The sequence below is a fragment of the Hydractinia symbiolongicarpus genome, chromosome 6 (genome assembly GCF_029227915.1).
Source record: "Hydractinia symbiolongicarpus strain clone_291-10 chromosome 6, HSymV2.1, whole genome shotgun sequence".
NCBI classification, from domain to species: Eukaryota; Metazoa; Cnidaria; class Hydrozoa; order Anthoathecata; family Hydractiniidae; genus Hydractinia; species Hydractinia symbiolongicarpus.
In genome coordinates this window covers 15,994,512-16,006,752 of record NC_079880.1, presented here as the reverse complement: position 1 = coordinate 16,006,752, position 12,241 = coordinate 15,994,512, and the positions used below count along the sequence as shown (strand labels likewise).

Below are 12,241 nucleotides of genomic sequence, written 5' to 3'. Positions count from 1 at the left end.
CGAACACCTGAAAGAAGGTAGATCTATGATCAGATCGGTATATCGTTTTTATGTCTATTATCACATTAGACGAATCATTAAGCGCTTGCAGACACCTCTACCTTTTGAAGATAGTTTTAATCAATATGACAATCCTTATTCAAACGAAGAATTTCTAAAAATATGTGGTGAATATGACGTCGATTCTAATCCTATGAAATACAGAGGTCAATACTTTTTCAGCTCATATCAAAAAAGACGTAAAAACTATCCAACTCCGGGTTTGAGTTATTTCACAGACGACTCCATGACACGATGGATTGTGGAAAAATCTAATGGCTTTACAAAAACAGGCCTTGTAAAGATTTCAAGCAGTGTTAGGGCGTATGCTTATCTTGTTCTTAGTTCGCAAGCCTCAGCCCGTTCTTCTATCTTGGGTAATGATTCAAGCGCTTTGACGGCTCAAAGAGTTTTTATGAACAACCTTAAAGACATTGTTAACCGTAGGGTTGATATTCAGGAGGACATTAAACGTTATCAGTATACGTTAAACTACGCTTCAAGTAAGGTTGATTATTCGGTTGGACAAGGCATTTATATGTTACCTAGTGACATGAATCTCAAAATTAAAACAGGGGTGGTAGGTTACAACAACAAGATTTTGATATCGGGTTAAAATCTGACGATTGGGATTAATCGAAAGGTTAATGTTATTGAAAAAACAGCTGAATCACATAAAAAGATTCCTGATAGAACATCCAGTCCTATTCCTATTCCAAGGACCTCCAGTCCTGATAAACACATTACTGATAAACATATTACCGATAAACACATTACTGCACCTTACCACAAAGATACTACTCCTACACACGAAGATGAGAAGATCGCCCTTGTGATGGCCATGACAACAGGTTATTTCATATGGTATTTGTTTAGATAAAGAATGACGTCAATTAAATGTCAATCAAACCAGAATAACAATAGAGAACAATGCATTCCTTACATACCAAATATCCTTAGCAACGGCTACTTTCGTTTTGACTTTTTCTTATGTAAACAACTTCCTGGTATGTAGAATCCTATTGTTATAAGCGTTTGATTGACAGATGTTTTTTACAAGAGTCTTGTAACAAAAAACTGCTTACGTGTTGTTATTTGGGAATTTATGTTTTATTATCATTGATGGTATTACCACGTACGCTTGAGGCCATTATAGACACAGTTGAATCCTATCACTGTAATGGGGGGACACGGCAGGGGTGGGGGGATTGGGGGACTCTTCTATCGTTGATTTAACGGATATGATCCATGATTTGACGTAAAATGGTAAAGTGCTAAGGGATTTTATGGACTCTTCTATCGTTGATTTAGCGGGTATGATCCATGATTTGACGATGATGACGATGTGATTGCACTAACATCCGCATTTTCCTATCTCTCGTGCAACCACGTGATTTACCTGTAAGGCCTTTAATAGGCGGCCAAAGGCCGCATTACAGACTTTAAAGGCATGTGCGCATGCAGTTGACGGCGTTCCAAAGCCATGGCGCCAGGGAAAACGCCTTAAAACGTCGTAGCCAGTTGAGAGTGAAAGGACTAGACCAATGGTAACCTGCTCAGGAACGCGGAACCACGTGATTTACTTGTAAGGCCTTTATTAGGCCGCAAAAGACCGTATTGCGGGCTTTAGAGGCGTGGGCTCGTAGTTGTCGGCGTTCCAAAGCAATGGAGCCAGAGAAAACAACTTAGGACGTCGTAGTGCATTGAGAGTGGAAGGACTAGACCAATGGTAACCTGCGCAGGCACGCAGAACAACGTGATTTACGTGTAAGGCATTTAATAGGCGGCAAAAGGCCGTATTTAGACCTTAGGCCGTATTTAGACCTTAGAACGTCGTAACCAATTGAGAGTGGAAGTTGCCAAAGCGGTGAAAGATCATTGACGTCACCACCTCGTTTCCAAGTTATTTTGCCTGAAAGTTTTAAGTGCACTGTAATGGCTTTATTAATTTAATATAGGATATTGACGTTAAAGTAGTGTTATTTTCGTCCCACCGTAACGTTAGATAGATTGCCAAATCGGACATCATAAGTTTTTCGGCGACATCAAAAGAAAAAGAACACATCCACTCTGCCTGTTACAGACACACAGACAGACAGACTGTCCGTATTATGATAAGAGACAAGTAGACTAGGCCCGTGGAAAAATCCACTTTTAGGCAAAAAAATAATTAAAAAGTTCTGTCATTTGATTTCAACATTTCCAACTGAAATGTCGGAAAAGCAATGAGCAAGCAGTAAATTTCAAATCAACAAAAATAATTTTGAAAGCATGGTTCCTCCTCACACAAGTTTACATTAAATGTAGAACACAAAGGCTTCTGAGGAGCAAATCAAAATATGAACAAAAATCAGTTCAATTGGCATGTTCTATATGGATATGAAACCCATCAAATTCAACTCAGAAAAAGCAGTCTTTTCAGTGCATACAAAAATACAACTTGTGTGGATTATCAATTTTTTTTAGTATTTATACTTGCATATGGTCCTCCCTCACAACAATTAAACAGTTTCAGTCTGAACATTCAGTAATTTTTCATTATCACCAAATATTTATTCCCGCAAAATTTTGTGAAATTCTTAACAAAAACAAAAACATGAAATCGTGGACTTTTTTTCCAGCAAAACTGACATTACTTACAGTTAGTTTAAAGTTTAAAAAAAGTTTATAACACAAAATATAAAAAAATCAACTTACACAACAGCTCACAGTCTAAATGTAGAAAAATCTGTTCTTTCAGTATTTTGCATGTGGTTTTTTTCCACAACAGTTTACACAGCATTAAAAATACAGCAATTGCAATACAAACAATATAAACTGCAGCCATACTATTCTCTCCTGTGAAATTTTAAACACAAATGTCAAAAACCCAGGTAAATTTCAAAATGTCAACAACCTTTGTAAAAATATCAACCACCACCCTTGTAAAAATATATAACCTGGTAATTTACGGAGCATGAAGGTAATATTAGATAAGTCAGATACCCAGTTAATTATAGTTATCTTCCATCAGGCGATTTTAAAGATACTGGAAAGCAATAAGGCTGGACAGTTCCACTTAAAAAGTAATGGTAGTGAAGATGAATTAATCCACTGTTCCAGCTATTGAGAAATGCTGATGAACTGAACGAAAACCCCTTCGCGCCATCTGACTGCTGAGATGTCGAAGAGGCAAATAATGAAGAAAATTCAATAGACGTAGTTGAAGATGAAGGCGACTATCTCAATATTGAAGATTTGTAAAAACCTTGTAAAATGGATCTAGCATGTCAAAAACAATTTTTTCATAAACGCGCTTCTTTTATTAATGCCCCTACTCTAATCAACCTCTAATCTAATCCTCTAAACATCTTAAATTTTTTATTAACGCCTAGGGCGTTGAATAGAGAAAATACGGTAACTGTATTTTTCGTCTGCGTTACCATAACCTGCAAATTCGCCATTATGAATGCAGCGTTTTCGTAACAGCGTGGCCATGTGATGAGAAAAGGTAAATTTTAATGAAATCTTTTGGCTTTTTTGGAGATGCCGAATCAGAAAGAAAGTAATAATTATTGAATTCTTTATCCAAACCAGATATATTTTCGATATAGGAAAAGTCTGCCTCTGGGCTTTGCCCCAGGAACTATCAAGTCTCTACACTTTCTTACCCAATTATCCCACTCCATTCTTTCCAAGTGCCCCAGCCAATTCAATCTTCTTATCTGGATAACATCTCTAATTCTACGGATACTTAGCCTGCTTCTTAGCGCATCTGAACTCTTTCTGCCTCTCAGACTGGCGTTACACATCCACCTAACCATTCTCATATCATTCCTTTCTAAACGGTCAAGATCTTCCTGCTTCACTGCCCATGTCTCACTACCGTACAACATAACACTTCTTACACAGGCCTCGTACAACCTACCTTTTACCTCAATTGACAAGACTCTGCTAGTCAACAAAGGAAGTAACTCTCTGAACTTTTTCCAAGCAGAACCTATCCTTCAAGTAACACTTCTTCCAACACCCCCTTCACTGCTCAACATATCACCTAAGTAACAGAAGTTCTCAACTATCTCTAACGAGCCACTGTTGTACATCATTGAAGCTGGAAAAACTTCATTCTCTATAATCTCACCTTTGCAACGCTTACATACAAACTGAATGTCAGCTCCTAACATTCCACCAATACTACTGCAATTTTTATGTACCCCATGCTTGCAAGTCTGTTCTGAACTCCATCGACAGCGCTTCTAGGACTAGAACAAACAACAAAGGACTAAGTACAGAACCCTTATGTACCCCAACATTTACACTAAATTCATCACTAAGTGAATCGTTAATCCTGACACGAATTCTAGCATTGTTGTACATAGACTGTACCATTGTAACTAGCCACTCATCCACACCTAATTTTCTCATAGCCCACCAAATAACTTTACATTGCGCTCTATCAAAAGCTTTCTCTAAATCTACAAAGGCAAAATAGAGATTCTTTCTCTTTCCTAAGTACTTTTCCTGAAGCTGTCTGAGTAAAAATATTGCATCTGTAGTGCCACGGCCTGGAACAAAACCAAATTGCATCTTATCTATATCAATTCTTTCTCTAAGTAACTTATCAATCACTCTTTCAATAACTTTCATTACTTGATCAACCAACTTCAAACCTCTATAGTCAGGCCTGGTCAGGAGACGCGTGCGATTGCATGCGCACACGCCCACACACGCACAAAGAGTTTTACGCGAGCGATTTATCGCTCACGTAAGAGACTATTTATCAGAATTTTCCAGAGATCCTACGATATATTTTTTTTCACATTTTAAGAGAATCTACTAAATAAGCGGCACCAAAAACACAAAGCTTATGAAGAATGATTGTGTTATTATGAAGAACATGAGGTAAAGAGAACATTAAGGTCGGCTCCTTTCCTTCATGCTGACACTCTTATGCTTGGCTGGTGCATTACACTGAGACTGGAACGAAAGACGTAAGACCATTTGTCAGTGACAAGCATTTTCGAAGCATGTCACCGGTGACTTCTGCGATATACAACCTAATGGTGCCCTAACCTAATAAGTTCATCTAGAAACATAAAAAGCCAGTTGGCAGTGAACTATTAACTTAACAAAGTTCACCATCCAGAAGGTATGTCATTAAGACTTGCACTCCATTTTCATTTGTCATCGTCTTAATGGATCAGTGCATCGAATTTATGAGAGGTCTAGCCCTAATAAAAGGTGAATGACGAAAGATATTGCCAGCTGCACAATTTCACTACAAAAAAATATTGCCGACACAATGCCGACGCAAATCAGTTGAAATGAATCTCACATCGTTTTATTGCCGACATAAAAAAATTCTAATTTTAGGGGCTCTTGATCGAGTGTTTTTGTTGATATTTTTGATCAGCGACGACTGGATTATTTTTAGTTTTATTTTACAGATCAAGCATGTGCATGTCGTAACTTTTTGTTTCATTGACCACTCACGCAAACTAATTTGCACAAGCTTTTGTGATCGCATGTGGATCGCTCACGCAGATTAATTTACGTGAGCGATTTACCGCTCGCGGGGGTAAATTTTCCCGACCGGGCCTGTATAGTTACCTCTTTCTAATGCATCACCCTTGCCCTTGAAACAATTCACTATTACACTCGACTGCCACTCACTCGGAATAGCGCAATAGCTCTGAGTAGCACCATGTTAATAATAATACAATACAAGCTGTAGCAGTCAGGAGACTGGCCACTAGCAAAAGCTAATCTAAGGAGGCCACCTTTAGGTATAGTTTCAAAACTATTTTTGTTTTTGAGCAATATGGAAAAAATAAAAATTTTAAGAGTTGTAAATTTGGAGAGTGTTCCAGTGTTTTATTGCTTCATAGTGAATAGAATCCATACCATATGTTAAAGTCCTAATAGATGGTATAGAAAGAAGTTTGTAGGAGCATCCTCTAGTTACAGTACAGTCCAGATGTAAGCATACGCGCACGCTCAACTTGCAAAAAAAATTGCTTTCATTCAAAAAACAATAGGATAGCGAGTTCCTTTCAAATTGTGCGAAATTAATTGCTTCGTGTTAAAAACAAAAGCATAGCAAGAATCATTGTTTATAAACAATACTCTGCGCGAGAAAAAGTTAAACACGAAGGCCATTGAATTTATATTTTTTTAACAACGAAACTAATTATAGTAACGCGATTTTAATCTCGATATATATAAAAAACACAAGCTATTTTAAAAAAACAACAAATCCAATGATCTAAATATTTAAAAAAAAATAAGCAAGGAGGTTTAAAAGAGAAGGAGACACATCTTCGCAAAAATATTTCTATCGCCGTTTTTCGTTTTTAAACTTTTAAAAAATTGATCTAAAAAAACATTTCTATCGCTGTTTTTCGTTTTTAAACTTTAAAAATGCGATCTAAAAAAACATTTCTATCGCCGTTTTTCGTTTTTATACTTTTAAAATGCGATCTTAAAAAACATTTCTCTCGCCGTTTTTCTTTTTTAAACTTTTAAAATGCGATCTTAAAAAACATTTCTGTCGCCGTTTTTCGTTTTTAAACTTTTAAAATGCGATCTAAAAAAACATTTCTATCGCCGCTATTCATTTTTAAACTTTTAAAAAGCGATCTAAAAAACTTTTCTATCAAAATTAAAGTTTCAATCTTTGTTAAAATATAATAATTTCTATCGCTTAAGAGCTTTACTTAATCCGTGCAACCAACAATGCCTTCTTGCTAGTTTATTTAGTTTCCATGCAAAACTTTTATTTAATAAAACTATTAAACAATGGCTCTTCGTGTCACATTGATAGAGTTGATAACATTTGCGAATATGCTATTGGAAATAGTTATGTTAACACTATTTAACAATAGTTACGCGCAGTTATAATAAGCTATTTTTTCTTCAATAATCCTTTGTTTATTACGTGCAAGTTAATGACTTCAAGACTCGCAAAATAATTAATAAGAACAAAAGACAAACAACTACCGCTTACATCTGGACTGTACTGTACATGAGTATTTGGCAGATAAGTCTGATTGAAAAAATTTTGTATATACTTAGGAGATAAGTTGTTAAGAGTTTTATACAGTAACAAACGTTTAATGTGAAAATTATATCAGCAAGGAGAGGTATATTTAGAGTATCAAAGAGTGGTTGAGGGTAGTAATCAGAAAAAGTTGTGAGGCAAACTGCAGATTTTTGTAGTTTAAAAATATGAGAGTTGAGTGGAAGATTTTGACCCCAGACTTGAGTTGCATATGATAGATGAGAGTGAAAAAGGGCAAAATATGCAGTGTGTAGGGTTTTCCGAGATAAGTAATAACGTAGTTTTGAGATAATACCATTAGCGCTACGAAGTTTAAGAGCAAGGGTCTTATAATGATAGAACCAGCCTAAATTTTCATTCAAGTAAACCAGGTATTTGACTGATGATGAGAGTGAGAGACGTTTACCACCTAGTTTCAACTTGATGTCATAGTTAATTTTTTCCCCTGATATTTCTGAAAAGGATAACTTCTGTTTTGGTCACGTTAAGAGCTATCTTATTAGCATTCAGCCATTGTAGTAAGAGTTTTAGATCAAGGTTAACTTTCTTTTTGATAATGCTGAGATCTTTATGAGAATATAGGAGACAAGTGTCATCAGCAAATAGGAAAGTTTCAGAGTTAATTACTGCATCAGGAATGTCATTGATATAGAGTAAGAAAAGGAGGGGTCCTAGAACAGAGCCTTGTGGTACGCCATTTCAGAAGACTCGCACTCTATGTATGCCTTCCTAGCTAAATAGAGGGCATTCAAATGCTTTGCAATCAATTTACATGGGGTCGAAGTAAATAAAAGTAAATTGAGGAAAGCTGGAAGATTAGAATTTCTTCCTAAAACCAACTGGTTGGGACTGTATTCACAATTGTTATGAAAGCGTTTTAGCACAACTTGTGCATACAGCAGCATTTTCAACAGAACATCAACAAAAATGTCTGGAAAAAAACAGTTTCTTAAAGATATATAGATATAGATATAGATATAGATATATAGATATAGATATAGATAATATAGATAATATAGATATAGATAATATAGATATATATAGATATATAGATATATATAGATATATAGATATATATATAGATATAGATATAGATATAGATATATAGATATATATAGATATATATATATATAGATATATATAGATATAGATATATATATATGTAACAAGCGTACTAAGTACTTTAATTTCTTTTTCATTAAAGAGTGCTCAATAAGATAATAGAGCAAATACAGTGTGTAGAATGAAAAAAACAACTTCGTTTGGAACTCAAAGTTTCATGCGTTCTTTGAACACAATCTTCAGCCAACTGACTAAAAATTTACAAAGTTTACGTTTAATATTCAATATCATGTTCTCACGTATATGCAATGACTTCATTTGACGTCAGTCATTAGTGTCACAATTGGCCAACAAGAATTTGTTTTGGTGTCTACATTTTGATATAAGTTTATTTTTTCTGGTTCAAAAGGTTGTTTCCTTTAAAGGTTAAAATTTCATACTTTTCGTTAAGGCAGAGGTTACAGTTTTTTAAATTGGGTTTATACGGGGAACATTTTTTGATAATTTTCCATCGAATTTTCGGGTTTCCTTTTTCTTCTTCAATCGCCATACTTCTTTTGATAAAGTATAGTATAGTGTATTCTGACAATAATTTCAGGTTACAACAACCTTTAGGGTCAGCTCATAATAAATAGATAAAAAACAAAAACAAAAAAAACAACAAAAAAACCAGAAAATAAAAATAATTAAATAATAAACTCCCTGGACAAGAATGGAAGCTCGGTAAAGAACATGGATAAGATTTGAATTAACCTTATAGCAGCTACCTAAAAGGAATTGAACAAGGAGGCTTCTCAGTCAATTTGAGTAAATACATTTACACTGCGATTTCAAATACATCTGTGTACCAGGTATGAAATACTATGATTTTAAATTTTTATTACTTTTTAAAATGTAATTGGTAAAATATTTAACTTTGCTTTAGATTATAAATAAAATTTGAAAAAAAGGCAATTAAAAAAAAATAATGATCGCAAAACAATCAAACAAACACAAACAAACAAGAAAAGAGTATGATAATAACGAAATTAGTGAGGTTAATCTGAAAAAAAAAAAAAAAAAAAAAAAAAAAATTGTTCAAACACCCCATTCACAAAGACACTCCTCCCTATCTAATATATGAAATTAGTAATATCCAGATCATAATAATATAATTGGTCTTTATCAGACCATAATTTGTCTAGCTTCATTTTAAATTGATTCACTGTGTTACATGACACTGTGTCCTCAGGTAAAGAATTCCATAAAGTCACTACACGATTCGTGAATGAGAACTTTCGCAAATCCAAGCTACAGCTTCTTTTAAAAAGTGCTTTATCGTCTCCTCTGGTGTTGACAATTTTGGCAATAACAAGTTCTCAGTAACAGCTTCGTCATAAACATTATTAGTTATCTTGAATGTCTCAATCATATCTTCTGTAGAATAATGAGGGAAGTTTCAGTAACCTGAGCCTTTCATCATATGTTAAATCCTTCATACCTGGGAGCATTTTCGTAGCTCTACGTTGTACGTTTTCCACAATCAACATGTCCTTTTTCAAGAATGTACACCATACTGTGTTAGCATACTCAATATGTGGTCTGACAAGGGATGTGAACAACAAGACAAAGTTTTCATTATCCATATAGTCAAATGTCCTTTGAATCAAGCCCATAATCTGATTTGCTTTTTTAACCTTTGATGAAATGTGGTTTGAAAATACCAAGATCTTCTTCACAACTTGTATTTCTAAGGGCGGAACCATTCATAACGTAATTGCATGGACTTGATAGTCTATTTTTTGTAGTTATTCTCATTGCAACACATTTATCTGGATGAAATTTCAACAGGGTATTATTAAACCACTGCACTATACTATTTAGATCTTCTTGTAGTTTGCGAGAGTCCTCACTCGAAAATATTTTACGAAATAATTTATTATCATCAGCAAATAAGAATATATCCGAGTATTGAACTTCCTGTATTATGGTATTAATGTAAATCACAAACAAAATTGGTCCTAACACAGATCCCTGTGGAACCCCACTAATCACTTCAGCCCAGTCTGACTCTTCACCATTTATCACCACGCGTTGGAATCGGTTTGATAGAAAGTCCTTGAAACTGAAGTATTGCTATCAACCTATTGTGTGGTACTTTATCAAAGGCTTTCATAAAATCACAATAAATTACATCTACTGCTCCCCCACTATCAAGAATCTCAGTCCACTTATCCAAAACTTTGATTACCTGTAGTACTGTGGATCTTCCAGATATAAACCCATATTGCTTATTAGACAACAAACCATTATCTACCAAAAATTTCACGAGTGCATCTTTAATAAATGATTCAAGGATTTTACATAAAATTGATGTTAAACTTACAGGACGGTAGTTTGTTGGTAAGTTCTTGTCTCCTTTCTGGAATATAGCACTAATATTAGTAACTTCCATTTCTCAGGTACAGTTGCAGATATCAAGGAATTGTTAAAAATTTCAGTTATTGCTGGCGTTAATACATCTGCAAGCTCTTTCAATACACGTGGATGCATATTGTCGGGTCCAGGGGACTTAGAAATATTGAGGTTACATAACTTGTCATACACCATTTTTTCTGTTATGGTAATACTAAGACTATTCACAATGTTTGGTTTATTCTTTGGCGTCCAAGTCCCTGGTGGTTCTGATGTAAATACACTTGCAAAGAATTCTGATAAAGTGTCGGCTTTTTCTTTACTTGACTCAGCTAATTTACCATCAGTTCTTTTTAAACTGGGTATTTCTGATTTAGATTTGCGCTTGTTGTTAACATATTTCCAGAACTGTTTTGGGTTTTTCTTAGCAGCTTTAGATATAGACTTTTCTGTGGCTTTAACACATTTTCTTGTTAAATTTCTGAGTTGATTGCTTATTTTACGGTATTCTAAATAATCCTGTCCATCCCTTGTTTGTAAATATTTTTTCCACAACTTATGCTTTTTTCTTAGTTTGGCTAATGCATTTCTGTCCAAAGGTGCTTTGTGTTTCTTTTGGCTATTTACTTTACTGCGAGGAATAAATTTATCACAAGCTTCCGTGAGAGTTTTACTTAATATATCCCACTGCAGATTTACATCTGGTGTATATCTTATCAATTCATTAAATCGCTCATCGAATAATTTGTCCATACTGGTATAATCACCTTTATGATATTGTGGAACAGATTTTTTCCTTATTTCATTCACTTCACATTTAAAAACCACTTCTACCACGGAATGGTCACTTTTGCCGAGAGGAGAAAACGTGTTACAAGTTTCTATAAAATCATCGTCATTTGTAATGACAAGATCAAGTATTGATGGGTTATTATTTCCTCTCCCTCTGGTGGGTTTTGTAATCAACTGATTGAAGTAGCAGTCTCTTAGACATTCAATAAAATTCAAGCTCTCTTCATTACCATGGGCCGTCCAATTATCCCAGTCAATTTTTGGATAATTAAAATCACCATTTACTAATTGTGACTGTATCTACAAGCAGACAAAGCTCTTAACAACCCATTGATTTTAAGGGTATTATCTGCAGTGCTTTTGGGGCTTCTGTACACATATACAAATAAAAAAATATCTGACCTATAAAGTTTTATTTCCAATGCCAATACTTCAACAGGTGGATCATCAACAATATCACATAAGTCTATAACATTTTACTTGATAGATCTTTTAATATAAACAATAATTCCACGACCAACATCAGTGTTAATTAAAACAGGTTCTAAGGAGTAGTTTGCAATCTGATATTCCACAAGTGACAGTGTACGGGAATAACTTTTGGGTTTTACTTCAGATATGGCAATTATATCAGGCTGTTCATGTAGTCTAGCTTCCAGATCTTGTTTTTTGAATTTAGTAAAAACGTCTGAATTTGTACTCCAGATTTTCAATGATTTTCTTGAGTAATGGCCTGTTTGAATTTTATTTTTACTATTTTGCGATTCCACGGTGGACCTCTCACCTTGTATATGAAGTTTTTTGGAACATCACTTTGTGTACGGCTCATTTTATTTGCCTGAGTTAGCAATTCTTTGTCCTTCTTTCGTTCCTCCACGGACATATCATGAGCAACACCTATTGATTGCAAATCCT

General features: G+C 34.6%; 1 protein-coding gene across 1 annotated transcript in view; it reads left to right on the top strand.

Moving 5' to 3' along the window:
* Positions 1-3,359: 3,359 nt before the first annotated feature.
* LOC130647190 (transducin beta-like protein 3) overlaps positions 3,360-12,241 on the top strand; it is an 86,565-nt gene continuing 77,683 nt past the window's right edge. The window contains exon 1 of the mRNA XM_057452958.1: positions 3,360-3,529. The gene's annotated coding sequence lies outside the window, so the exon portion shown is untranslated. The remainder of the gene's footprint in view (positions 3,530-12,241) is intronic.